At 38.0% G+C, this 12,658-nt stretch overlaps 1 protein-coding gene across 1 annotated transcript in view; it reads left to right on the top strand.

Annotated features, from left to right (window-relative positions):
- RLF (rearranged L-myc fusion) overlaps positions 1–12,658 on the top strand; it is an 82,426-nt gene that overhangs the window by 17,750 nt on the left and 52,018 nt on the right. The gene's annotated exons all lie outside the window — the stretch shown is intronic.

Genomic DNA, 12,658 nt, shown 5'->3' with positions numbered 1-12,658 from the left:
TCTGTGGTTCTCATTTGCATTTCCCTAAAGACTTCTTATGTTGCGTGTCTTTTGATGTGCTTATTTGCCATTCTTATATCTTTTCTGGTGAAATATTTTTTCAAATCTTTTGTCCATTAAAAAATGGGTTGTTTCTTATTGTTGAGTTTTGAGAGGGGTGTGTGTGTCTGTCTGTCTTGTTTCTGGGCATAAACCCTTTGTGAAATATATTCTTTTTTCTTTCTTCCTTTTTTTGAATGTTTATTTTTGAGAGAGAGAGAGTGGGGGAGAGGCAGAGAAAGGAGGACAGAGGATCCGAAGTGGGCTCTGTGTTGAGAGCAGAGAGTCCTGTGTGGGGCTCGAACTTACCAACTGCGAGATCATGACCTGAGCTGAAGTCAGGCACTTAACCAACGGAACCACTCAGGCACCCCTATTCTTTATTTTAATGTTGAAGCTTAGATGGCAAAGAGTGGGCAGAATGGGATGGTGATTTTCACTTCCACGGTACACACATTCTGACTCTGGTTCACTTGGGACTCTCTGGAGGGAACAACGTAGGCCATGACATAGATTCCATTGTGGTGATGTGGCCCTGGGGGTAACCTGAGGTGCTGTCTACTTACCTGCTTGTAGGGAGCAGATCACAAGGATGAACTAAGGCAGAACATCGTGGATGTCACACATTCTGGAATAACTGTTGAACTCATAGAGATACTGTCAAGAACTACTAGGATACTGGGTAAGACAGGAAAAAAAAGTCCTACATAACTAATGATGGGCACAAAGCAGCCAAGCTATGGTTAATTTCTATTAAGTTGAACCCTTTCTATAACCACACAGTTGATGGAGTCAGGGGAAATTGAATCAAATAGCTCCTTTACAAAGATACTCTCCTATCCTAGGCTGCTCTCCTAGGCCTTTCTTTTTATTTTCTTACCAGTATGTCTTGAAGAACACAAATCTTTAATTTTGATAAAGTTTAATTGATCAACTTTCTCATCTTTTAACATGCTTTTCATGTGATATATATGGAATCTGCCTAACTTAAGACTGCAAAGATTTTTTCCTATGTTGTCTTCCAGAAGTCTGTTTTAGGTTTTACGTTTAAGATCTATGATCCATTTGGAGCTAATTTTTGTATATTGTATGATGGGTGGATGGAATTTCGTGTGTGTATGTGTGTGTTTTAAATGAATATCTAAATGTTCCATATGGTTAGTTGAAAAGACTGCTTTCTCAGGGGTGCCTGGGTGGCTCAGTTGGTTAAGGGTCTAACTTTAGCTCAGGTCATGATCTCATTTTTTATGAGTTCGAGCTCCATATCAGCCTCTGCGCTCACAGCGTGGAACCTGCCTGGGATCTTCTGTCTCCCTCTCTCTGCCCCTCTCCTGCTTGCAAGTGTGCACACATGCTCTTTCTCTCTGAAAACTGAATATATAAAGTTAAAAAGAAAGTTTAAAAAAAAAAAGGAAAGACAATTTCTTACTAAATTAAGAAATTGCCTTTGCACCTTGTTGAAAATCATTTAGCCATATGTATGTAGGTGTATTTCTGGACTCTTGTTTTGTTCATTGATCTAGTTGTCTGCCCTAATGCCATTATTATACTCGTCTGTTGCTTTTTCAGACAGAAAATAGAATATGAAAGCAATATTGCACATAGAGACAGGAAGTAGAATGGTGGTTGCCAGGGGGCCGAAGGAAGGGAGTAATAATAGGTAGGTACTTAATGGGTTCAGTTTCAGTTTTGCAGTGTGAAAAGTGTTTGATGCATGGCTGTTGATGATGGTTACACAACACCATAAATATACTTAATGCCACAGAACTGTACTTTTAAGTAAGATGATAAATTTTGTTGTATGTGTGGGGTTTTTTTTTACCATAAATTATTAAAAAGCTGTATTGCACAATGTCTTTGGCAGAATGAATACTCAGTTATGGTTGACTGATCTGAAAAAAAGACCCAAAGAAGTTAGCCAGCAAATGATGAGGGTAAGAAGTTTGAATCCGCAGCCAAAAGGCATATTATTTCACTCTATTACACAGCTACATCTGAATTGTAATACTTTTCCCCAGCATGATAAAGCTTGGATTTAAAAAAAAATTTTTTTGTTAATGTTTTATTTATTTTTTGATACAGACAGAGACAGAGCATGAGAGGGAGAGGGGCAGAGAGAGAAGGAGACACAGAACCAGAAGCAGGTTCCAGGCTCTGAGCTAGCTGTCAGCACAGAGCCCGACACGGGGCTCGAACCCATGAACGTGATATCTGACCTGAGCCGAAGTCGGAGGCTTAACTGACTGAGCCACCCAGGCGCCCCTAAAGCTTGGATTTTAAGATCTCTGGACTTCATAGGTGTTCTAGATCAATCCTTGTAGCAGTAATAACTCACTAAAACAGAGATGGAGGACATGTGAATTTATCCTCTTCTCTCTCCCCAGCTTCCTGTTGCACACTCAGTCACTTATGTTTCTTGTAAGTTGTGAATCTAAAATATCAAGACGTAAAATTGGCTCTGTTTTTGGTATTTTATAAATTGTAGTGAAGTGTGCATAATATAAAATTTGCCATTTTAACCATTTTTAAGTATGCATTTAGTGGCATTAAGTATATTCCATTGATATGAAACTAATCACCACCGTTTATCTCCAGAACATTTTCATCTTCCCAAACCAAAACTCTGAACCCATTAGACACTAATTCCCCATTCCTCCCTCTCCCCAGCCTCAAACCACCACCCTTCTACTTTCTGTCTCTAAGAGTTTGATTTGGGTACCACATGTGAGTGGAAACACACATTATTTTCTCTTTGTGATTTGCTTATTTCACTTAGCATAATGTCTTCAAGATTTATCCACGTTGTAGCATGTGTCACACTCCCTTATTTTTTAAGACTGCGTAATATTCCACTATGTATTCATACTACAGTTTGTATATTCATTCATCAATTGATGGATTTGGCTTTGATAAATAATGCTGCTGTGAACATGGGTACAAATACCCTGCCAAATCCCTGCTTTTGACTCCTTTGGCTATATATCTGGAAGTGAAATGCCGGATCATATGGTAGTTGTTTATTTTTAAAATAATTATTTATTTTTAGGAGCCTGGGTGGCTCAGTCGGTTAAGTGTCTGACTTTGGTTCATGTCATGATCTCACACTTCATGAGTTCAAGCCCTGTATCAGGCTCTGTGCCTACGCTCAGAGCCTGGAGCCTGATTCATATTCTGTGTTTCCTTCTCTCTTTGCTCCTCCCCAACTCACACTGTGTTTCTCTTTCAAAAATCAATAAACATTTAAAAACTAAAATAATTATTTGGAGAGAAAGAGAATGACAGTGTAGCAGGAGGGAGAGAAAAAGAGAGAGGAGAGAGAATTCCAAGCAGACTCTGCACTGTCAGTGCAGAACCTGATGTGAGGCTTGATTCCATGAATCCTGAGATCATGACCTGAGCCAAAATCAGGAGTCGGATGCTTACCCTACTGAGCCACCCAGGTGCCCCCATGTAGCTGTTTAATTTTTGGATGGACCACTGTGCCATTTTCCACAGTGACTGCACTATTTTATTCCCAGTAGCAATGCACAGGGATTCCAAATTCTCCATATCCTTGTCAGCACTTGGTATTTTCTGGTTTGGTTTGGTTTGGTTTGATTTGGTAATAGCCATCCTAATGGGAACGAAGTGGTTATGTCATTGTGATTCTGAGATATATTTCTTTTTTTTTTAAGTTTTTAATTTATTTTTGAGAGACAGAGAGAGACAGTGCGAGCAGGGGAGGGTCAGAGAGAGAGGAGATACAGAATCTGAAGCAGGTTCCAGGCTCTGAGCTAGCAGCACAGAGCCCTATGCGGGGCTCAAACCCACGAACCATGAGATCATGACCTGAGCCAAAGCCAGATGCTTAACCAACTGAGCCACCCAGGTGCCCCTTGATTTATATTTCTTAATTAGTGATGTTAACCATCTTTTTATGTGCTTTTGGGCCATTTGTATACCTTCTTTGGAGAAATGCCTGTGCAAGTCTTTTGCCCATTTTTAATTAGGCTGTTTGGGGTTTTGTTGTTAAATTAAAAAAAATTTTTTTAATGTTCATTCATTTTTGAAAGAGACAGAATGTGAGTGGGGGAGGGGAAGATGGGGAGGGAGGGAATTACAGGATCTGAAGTAGGGTCCAGGCTCTGAGAGCCCTATGTGGGGCTTGAACCCACCAACTGTGAGATTACTCTACCTGAGCTGAAGTCAGACACTTAACCTACTGAGCCACCTAGGTGCCCCTTATTGTTGAATTTGAAGGCTTCTTTATATATTCTTATACCAGCCTTAACAGATATATGATGTGGAAATATTTTCTCCTATTCAGTGAGTTGCCTTTTTACCATGCTGATAGGTGTACAAAAGGTTTGGTGTACAAAACTTTTGGTGTACAAAAGTTTTGAAATTTGATATAGTCCAATTTGTCTATTTTTACTTTTGTTACCTGTGCTTTTGGTATAGTATTCAAGAATTCCTCTTATATCTGTATTGAGTTCATTTTTGTATATGGTATAGGGTAAGAGTTTAATTCTTTTGTATATGGATACCCAACACTGTTTGTTGAGAAGACTGCCCTTTCCCCTATTGAATGGTCTTGGCACCCTGGTGGAAACTCATTGACCATGCATGTAAGGGTTTATTTCTGGGCTCTCTGTTCCATTGGTCTGTATGTCTGTTTTCATGCCAACATACACTGCTTTGATTACTGTAGCTTTGAGGTAAAATTTGAAACGTGAGATCTACAACTTTGTTCTTCTTTTCAAGATTGTTTTGGCAATTCTTGGTGCCTTGAGATTCCATAACAACTTTAGGATGGGTTTTTCTATTTCTGGGGGAAAAAAAGTCATTGGGATTTTGATAGCAATTGCATAGCATCTGTAGATTTCTTTTTGGTAGTATTCACATCTTAACAATAGTAAGTCTCCCAATTTATGAACATTTCCATATCATGTCTTTCCATTTATTTGTGTCTTCTGTCATTTTTTTCATCAAAGTTTTATAATTTTTAGTGTGCTAATCTTTCCCTTCCTTGGTTAAATTTATTCCTTTTTTTAGATGTTATTATAAATGGAGTAGTTAACTTCATTTTTTAGATCATTCATTGTTGGTGTATAAAATCAACTGATTTTGTGTGTTGATTTTTTATCCTGTAAGTTTGCTGAATTTGATTATTCAAATTTATTTTTATGTGGAATAGTTAGCATTTTCTACATGTACAATCATGTTATTTACAAAAAACTTTGAGGCTTTTATTTTCTCTCCAATTTCATTGCTTTTTATTCCTTTTTCTTACCTAATTGTTCTACTATGACTTCCAGCACTATGCTAAATAGAAGTGGAGAGAGTAGACCTCTTTTTTCCTGATCTTAAAGGAAACACTTTTCATTCTCTCACCATTGCATATAATGTTAGCTGTGGGTTTTCATCTATTATTGGTATATATTATGTTGAGAAGGTTTTCTTCTGTTCCTTGTTATTTTTTATCATGAAAAATTTTTAAACTTTTCAAATGCCTTTTCCTCATGAATTGAAATGATCTTTTGAAATTTTTTCTTTTTATTCTGTTAATATAGTTATTACATTGGTTTCCCATATTCTGAACCATCCTAGCATCCCAGGAATAAATCCCATTTGGTCCTGGTATCCAATCCGTTTTAATATGTCATTGAATTTAGATCGCTAGTATTTTGCCTTTTTTATTTTTAAATTTTAGAGAGAGCATGCACACAAGAGTGGGAGTGGGGCAGAGAGCGAGAGAATCCCAGGCAGGCACCACACATTCAGCTCAAAGCCTGACACAGGGCTCAGTCTCACGCCCCTGGTATGACAGGAGTTGGCACTTAACCAACTGAGCTACCCAGGTGCCCCAGTGAATTTTTTATCAGTGCTTATAAAGGATATCGGTTTGTAGTTTTCTTACTTATAGTCTTTCTCTGGCTGACCATGTAGAATGACTTAGAAGTGTTTCGTCGTCCTTGATTTTTTTTTGAAGATTAAAGTTAACTTTTGGAGCTATTCCCATCCAAGCTCTCTTCCTTACAGTTATTGATAATTCAGATTAAGATACCTTACAAGATGCTGTAGTAATTTAAGATACCTCATAAAAGAAATATATGAAAATTTTACTCAACTTCACCAGTAATGAAAGGATTATAAGTTGAATAAACAAAATAATTGTATTTCCCCTATCTAGTTGACCCTCAAAAAATTGGATTTACATTGTAATATACAATAATTGTGATAGTTCCCAATCTGTCGCAGACACTAATAATAGGAATGTAAATTGAAACAAGTTTTCTGGAGCAGAATTTGACACTATGTAAAGCTTTAGAAGTTATTCATCCTTTGACCCAGCAATTCCATTTATAGGATACTATCCTCAGAAAATTGTCATGAAGAATATATCGAAGAATTTTGCGGAATGCCTTCAACATTATGTGTAACAGTACTGAGTTAAAAACCATAATGTCCAGAAAAAGAGAATTGGGTAATAAATTGTGATCCACACACAAGCCTGTGCAGCTATAACATACTGATGTTGGAGAAAATTTTATAAAATAATGTATACTATGATTCCATTAAAATGTTTCTATTTAGGTATTAAAAGCCTCTCAAATTTAATATTACCTGTTAACAGTGGTCTATTTCTAGGTGGTGGTAGTGTGGATTCTTGATATTTTTATTTCTACTTCTTCATCTCTCTATTTTTTAAACAGTAAATGATACTAGTTTTAGGATGAAACAGTAAAAGATATTCTGTTAGAATTGAAAACGGTGCTTGCTTCAGCAGCACGTAACTACAATTGAAAGTGAAACAAAGCAACAAAGCATAGTTAAATCTTATGACAGAATTAGTATCCAAAAGTAATCTGGGTAGGCTGGGATGATGGACTGAATCCAATGAAATTTAATCCAGATGGATGGATTAGGTAGATAAGATAGAGTAACAAGTAAGTCATATTTCTGGGTTTAAAAGACCAACTATACTCAATATGGAAAGTGTGAAGTGGGGCCTAATAGCACAAAGGTTTTAGTTGACTCTGCCCACCTTTTCTGTGGGAGCAGCCAGCCATTTTCCTCCCCTTCCATTTCATCTCACACCCAGCCTAGTCTCTTCATGGGAAACCTCCAGTGTTTTCCTCACCAAGTGACATTAAGTCTTGTCACTACTTGCCCCAATCTGTTCTATTCATCTTTTCTGACTGTTCAAGTTTCTGTATTTGGAGTCCTCCTGTTCCTCTCACTTTTGCTTTTTCAAACTTGAGCCATACTTCAGAAATCAAACTTAGTCTTGTTGGAAGCCTGTCTGTCATAGTGCAATCACATTTTACTCAAATTCTGGGAATTTTGTATGTTGCAAAATTAAAATCAATAAGGTTTCTCACGTTATGTGCAAAACCTGAAATAATGCAAATCCTCTTCTATTAAAAGTGACATAATTTACTTTTGCCACAGGACATGCAGCCTTAACAGTAAACACTTTTTTCATTTCTTTGTGAGCCACCAGCATTCTAAAGTGTTGGGTATTAATCACCACTGCCGCAAAACCTTCCCAGAAGCAGTCACTTTAATGATACTAGAGAATATTAAAGATAGTGCTTAGGGGAGAAAAGGAATTTAAAAGCAACTTAAAGGGGCACCTGGGTGGCACAGTTGGCTAAGAAACCTCTGACACTTGGTTTGGGCTCAGGCTATGATCTAATGGTTCATGAGTGAGAGCCCCAGGTCATGTTCTTTGCTGATAGTATATAGCCTGCTTGGGATTCTCCGTCACTCCCTCCCTCTTTCTCTCTCTCTCTCCCCCGCCTCCCCCCCCCCACACTCATTCATTCTCTCTCTCCCTCTCTCCCCCTCTTAAAAATAAATAAACTTAAAAAATAAAATAAAAGCATACTTAAATTAGTTGTAGAATTGTGCATTCTGAGAAGACATGCAGCAAAGTGATGAAATGTGGACTCTGGAGCTAGATAACCTTGAATTCAAATTTAAATCCTGAATCCTGCACTTAGCTAGTGGGCAACTTTGGGCAAATAACTTAATCTCTCTCTCTGTGCTTCCTTATGTATGTGTGTGTGTATGTATGTATGTTTATTTATTTATTTTGAGACAGAGTGAATGAGCAGAGGAGGAACAGGCAGAAAGAGGGAGCGAGAGCATCCCAAGCAGGTTCACACTGTCAACACAGAGCCTGATGCGGGGCTCAGATCCACGAAGAAGATCATGACCTGAGCTGAAATCAAGAGTCAGATGCTTAACTGACGGAACCACCCAGGCACCCCTCTTTGTTTCCTCATTTAAAAATTTATTTTTTTAAATATTTTATTTATTTTTGATACAGAGAGAGACAGAGTATGGGGGAGGAGGGGCAGAGAGAGAAGGAGACCCAGAATCTGAAGCAGGCTCCAGGCTCTGAGCTAGCTGTCAGCACAGAGCCTGATGCGGGGCTTGAACCCACGAACATGAGATCTGACCTGAGCCGAAGTTGGAGGCTTAACCGGCTGAGCCACCCAGGCTCCCCTGTTTCCTCATTTAAAGAAACAAAAGATTTTATTTTTAAGAAATCTGTATACTTATTGTGGGGCTCAATCTTAACAGCCCCGAGATCAAGACTTGCGTGTTCTACCGACTGAGTCAACAAGGCACTCTTGTTTCTTCAGTTTTAAAATAGGATGCAGACACCTGAGTGGCTCAGTCAGTTAAGTGTGTGACTTCAGCTCGGGTCATGATCTTGCAGTTCATGAGTTTGAGTCCTACATTGGACTTGGCTGCTGTCAGCCCAGATCCTATGTTCCCCCCCCTTAACTAAATTAAAATTAAATTTAAATAAAACTTAAAAAAGAATAAATAGAATGGGCTGATGATAGCGGCACCTGGGGGACTAAGTCGGTTAAACGTCTGACTTCTGCTCAGGTCATGATCTCATGGTTTGTGAGTTCGAGCCCCGTATCAAGTTCTGCACTGGTGGTGCAGAGCCTACTTGAAGTTCTCTCTCCTTCTCTCTTTTTCTGCCCCTTCCCCACTTGCACGTGTGTTCTCTCTCACAAAAGAAAGAAATAAACTTAAAAAATAAAATGGGCTGTTGTAAATTGTGTTAGTAGCATGTAAAGCTCCTAGGAGAATACATAGCTAATAATATGTGCTCAAAAATACTGTGAGTATTCCATAGGGAATATTAGTCCTAAACCACTTGAATTTTAAATTGTAGTACATACCTGCATAAAATATGACCATTTTTTAGGAAATGCTCCCTCTTTGGGGTGTCTGGCTGGCTTAGTTGGAAGAGCATGTGACTCTTGATCTCAGGGTCGTGAGTTTGCATATGTTGGGTGTAGAGGTTATTTTAAATAAACTTAAGAAAGAAAATGCTCCCTTTTTGATAGTTTTGGAAAATAGGATGCTGCCAATTTCATTGAAACCATGTAGTGAGGAATGTAAATAGAATTCAGATGAAGGGAGATTTCCCCCCCCTTCATTGTAAACATAGTAATAATAGTTCATTAAAGAAAATTTGGGGGTGGCTGGGTGACTCTGTTGAGTGTCCAGCTCTTGATTTCAGCTTAGGTCATGATCCCAGAGCCATGGGATCAAGCCCCAGTCAGGGCTTTGCACTGAGCCTGGAGCTTAAGATTCTCCTACTTTGTTTCTCCCCTCACCCCTGCTTGCATCTGTGCTCTCTATAAGATTTTTTTTAAAAAGTTAAAAAAAAAAAAAAAAGAAACTTGGGGGTCGCCTGGGTGGCTCAGTTAGTTAAGCATCCCACTCTTGGTTTTGTCTCAGGTCATGATCTCCCGGTTTCATGGGTTCAAGCCCCTCTTCCCTTGTGGAATTCTCTCTCCCCCTCTCTCTACCCTTGCCCAATTCCTACTGTGTCTCTCAAATAAACTTTAAAAATAAAATAATTTAAAAAAGAAATTTGGGAAGTTCAGAAAATTATGAAAACAAAAAATTGTTTATAGTGCTACTACTATCCCAGTGCTAACCATATTAGCATTTTAGTTGAGTTGTTTCTAGTTTTTTCCCCTGTGCATTATTGTTTTTTAAATATACATATATGTTGTGATTATAACACATACAGAACTGGAGGGTGTTTAGCCTGGAGAAGTAAACTATTGTAGAAGTCCAGATGAGTCCATAGTAAACTATGTTGGGGGCCTTGTCAGGGTCGCTGGCTATAGAGATAAAACATAGGAGCAGGAAACAAAGGTGTTTCTGAGGTTGAATCAACAAACATTGGGGTGGTGATTTAGTTTTTTAGCTCTCTCTCCTGAAAAGAGGCAGATGGTACATAGGAGGAAGGGCATATTTGCTGGGGAAGATGTTTGTTTTGGACATGTTGAGTTTGAGATTTGAGTAGGACATTCAGATGGAAATGTCTAATAGGCAGTTGAGGCTTTTAACAAAGCCTTGAGAAGTAATCTGCCTGGGATATGCACGAGAGCACTCTAGTAAGAATGTTTAAAATCATCAAAGATGGCGCCTATAGAGATGCACATGTATCTGACCTCTCAGTATACCTTGCTGTTTAAGGGTAGGAGTAGAATTTCCATCCTTGGTACCCAGTATGGTATTGCCACATAGTAGGTGTTTGTGGAATAAACGAGTTTATTGAAACACAGAGGGGGGACATTAATTTGAATCCTAATGAGCTCGTAGGAGTGATATTTATTGCTTATCTTCCCTTTCTCTTTCAGTTTTCTTGGTGTCCAAAATTTAAATTTCTGAGAAATAAAACCTGTTTTTCTATACTGCTTCTGATGGGATTTTGTTTACATGAGATACTTAAAATATTATTTGAATGGCTGTAGTTCATTCAGCTTAATCTTGAATTTTTTAAAAAAGTGATTGTGAGGAAGATTGTTTCAGTGATTCTTCAGATACTCAGAGTATGTCATAGTGGATATGTTAAAGAGATCTATTTAATTGGACTAACACATGAGGGTGAAAAGATTTAGGAATATAAAAATGTATAAATCAGTACACGGTAAGATACAAACATAAGACCTATGGGGTATTGAATCTTTGAAATTGTGTAACTTGTGGAAGTCTTCGTGGAATGTCTGTATCAGAATATACTAGATTGGTGTCAGGAGCATTCTTAGTGGGAAGGTGGACTGGAAAGACCCACCTCATCTGTATGCATTCAGCTCTTCTCTTTGTATACTTCAGGCAGCAGTTGGTTAATTTGCATGTGTGGTTTCAACTGTCACACTGTTGACTCATTCTGAAAGCTCCATGAGGATAGGCCCCCATGTCTTTTTCCCCCAGCACCTAACAATGTAGGTTAGAGTTAGGCTATCAATAAATATTTGTCCAGTGAATAAAATGGTAAATGGATTAGCAAACATTTAGTGAGACTTGAGAATGTTCTATGGGGGTGGAAGTGGGTGGAGAATTGTTAGTCCTTTAAAGATTGATAACACATAATATCTGACCTCAGGGAGCATAAAATCTGGTACTGAGTATAAATTTATCAAGCTCTCTGGTTTTTGATTAACCAATGCAGACAATTAAGTAATTTGTTGACTTGAAATAGACTTTGTTTCAAACATAAATTTTAATAAATTTCTGAAGAGATTATGAGATTTTTTAATTTACATAACAGATAAGCACATATTCTCTTTTCATTCTCTACCCACTTAGCTGCAAAAAGGATTGTTATGGGGTCAGTTTTAGGATCCTTTGATATTATTAAGTTTTTTCTTTTATTAAAATTTGGGATTTCTTTTAAATATATATTTTTTAATGGCTATTTATTTTTGAGAGAGAGAGAGAGAGAGAGACAGAAAGCAAGCAGAGGAGGGGCGGAAAGAGAGGGAGACACAATCTGAAGCAAGCTCTAGGATCCAGGCTGTCAGCAGCACAGAGCCTGATGCAAGGCTAGAACCCATGAACTATGAGATCATTATCTGAGCTGAAGTCGGACGCTCAACCGACTGAGCCACCCAGGTGCTCCTAAAAGTTGGGATTTGATTAAATGAGGACGTAATAATCATCTGAAAATACAGAAGGAGCTCACATCTCAAAATGTGATAAAGAAGCAAGATACTTAATTGAATTGGTATACTAAAATAACTGGCTTCATCATTCAAGTATGCAAAGACCAGATAATCCAATGTGTTAGCTAAGAGTTTTACTGTATATGGTATAATTGTTTATGAGGTATTTCCTTGTAAGGTTTTTTTTTTTTTTTTAAAGCACTCAAGACTAGTCAGTTCTTAATTATCAGAACTGATATAAGGCCGTTTTGGAAACTAAAGCTGTAGAAAAGCCAGTGTTACTACAGCTTTTTGTGGTTCTTACAGTAGAAAAATTGAAGTGAAGACAGGAAGTTAGGACTTTTTGAAGAAATTATACTGGGGGTAATGAATTCAAATCATATGTAATTCTCTCAAGATAAAAGCTACCCTCAGAAAATAAGACACTGATCCAGTCAGAATGTGTAATCTAAGGAAAAAAACTTGTATTCCTGCCCACATATAATTCAGGTGGTAACCTAACTAGATGTATCAGTTGAGCATAAGAAAAACCTAATTGGTTGATGGAAGAAAGATATATATTAATAGAGAACACAGCCCTGTGGAACCCAGAGTCCCCAAATAAGAATTTTGTAGTGATTTTCTAGCATTGTTCAGAGAGAACA

The sequence above is a fragment of the Suricata suricatta genome, chromosome 8 (genome assembly GCF_006229205.1).
Source record: "Suricata suricatta isolate VVHF042 chromosome 8, meerkat_22Aug2017_6uvM2_HiC, whole genome shotgun sequence".
NCBI lineage: Eukaryota > Metazoa > Chordata > Mammalia > Carnivora > Herpestidae > Suricata > Suricata suricatta.
The sequence above is the reverse complement of the archived record's forward strand: the minus strand, read 5'-3'. Positions and strand labels throughout refer to the sequence as shown.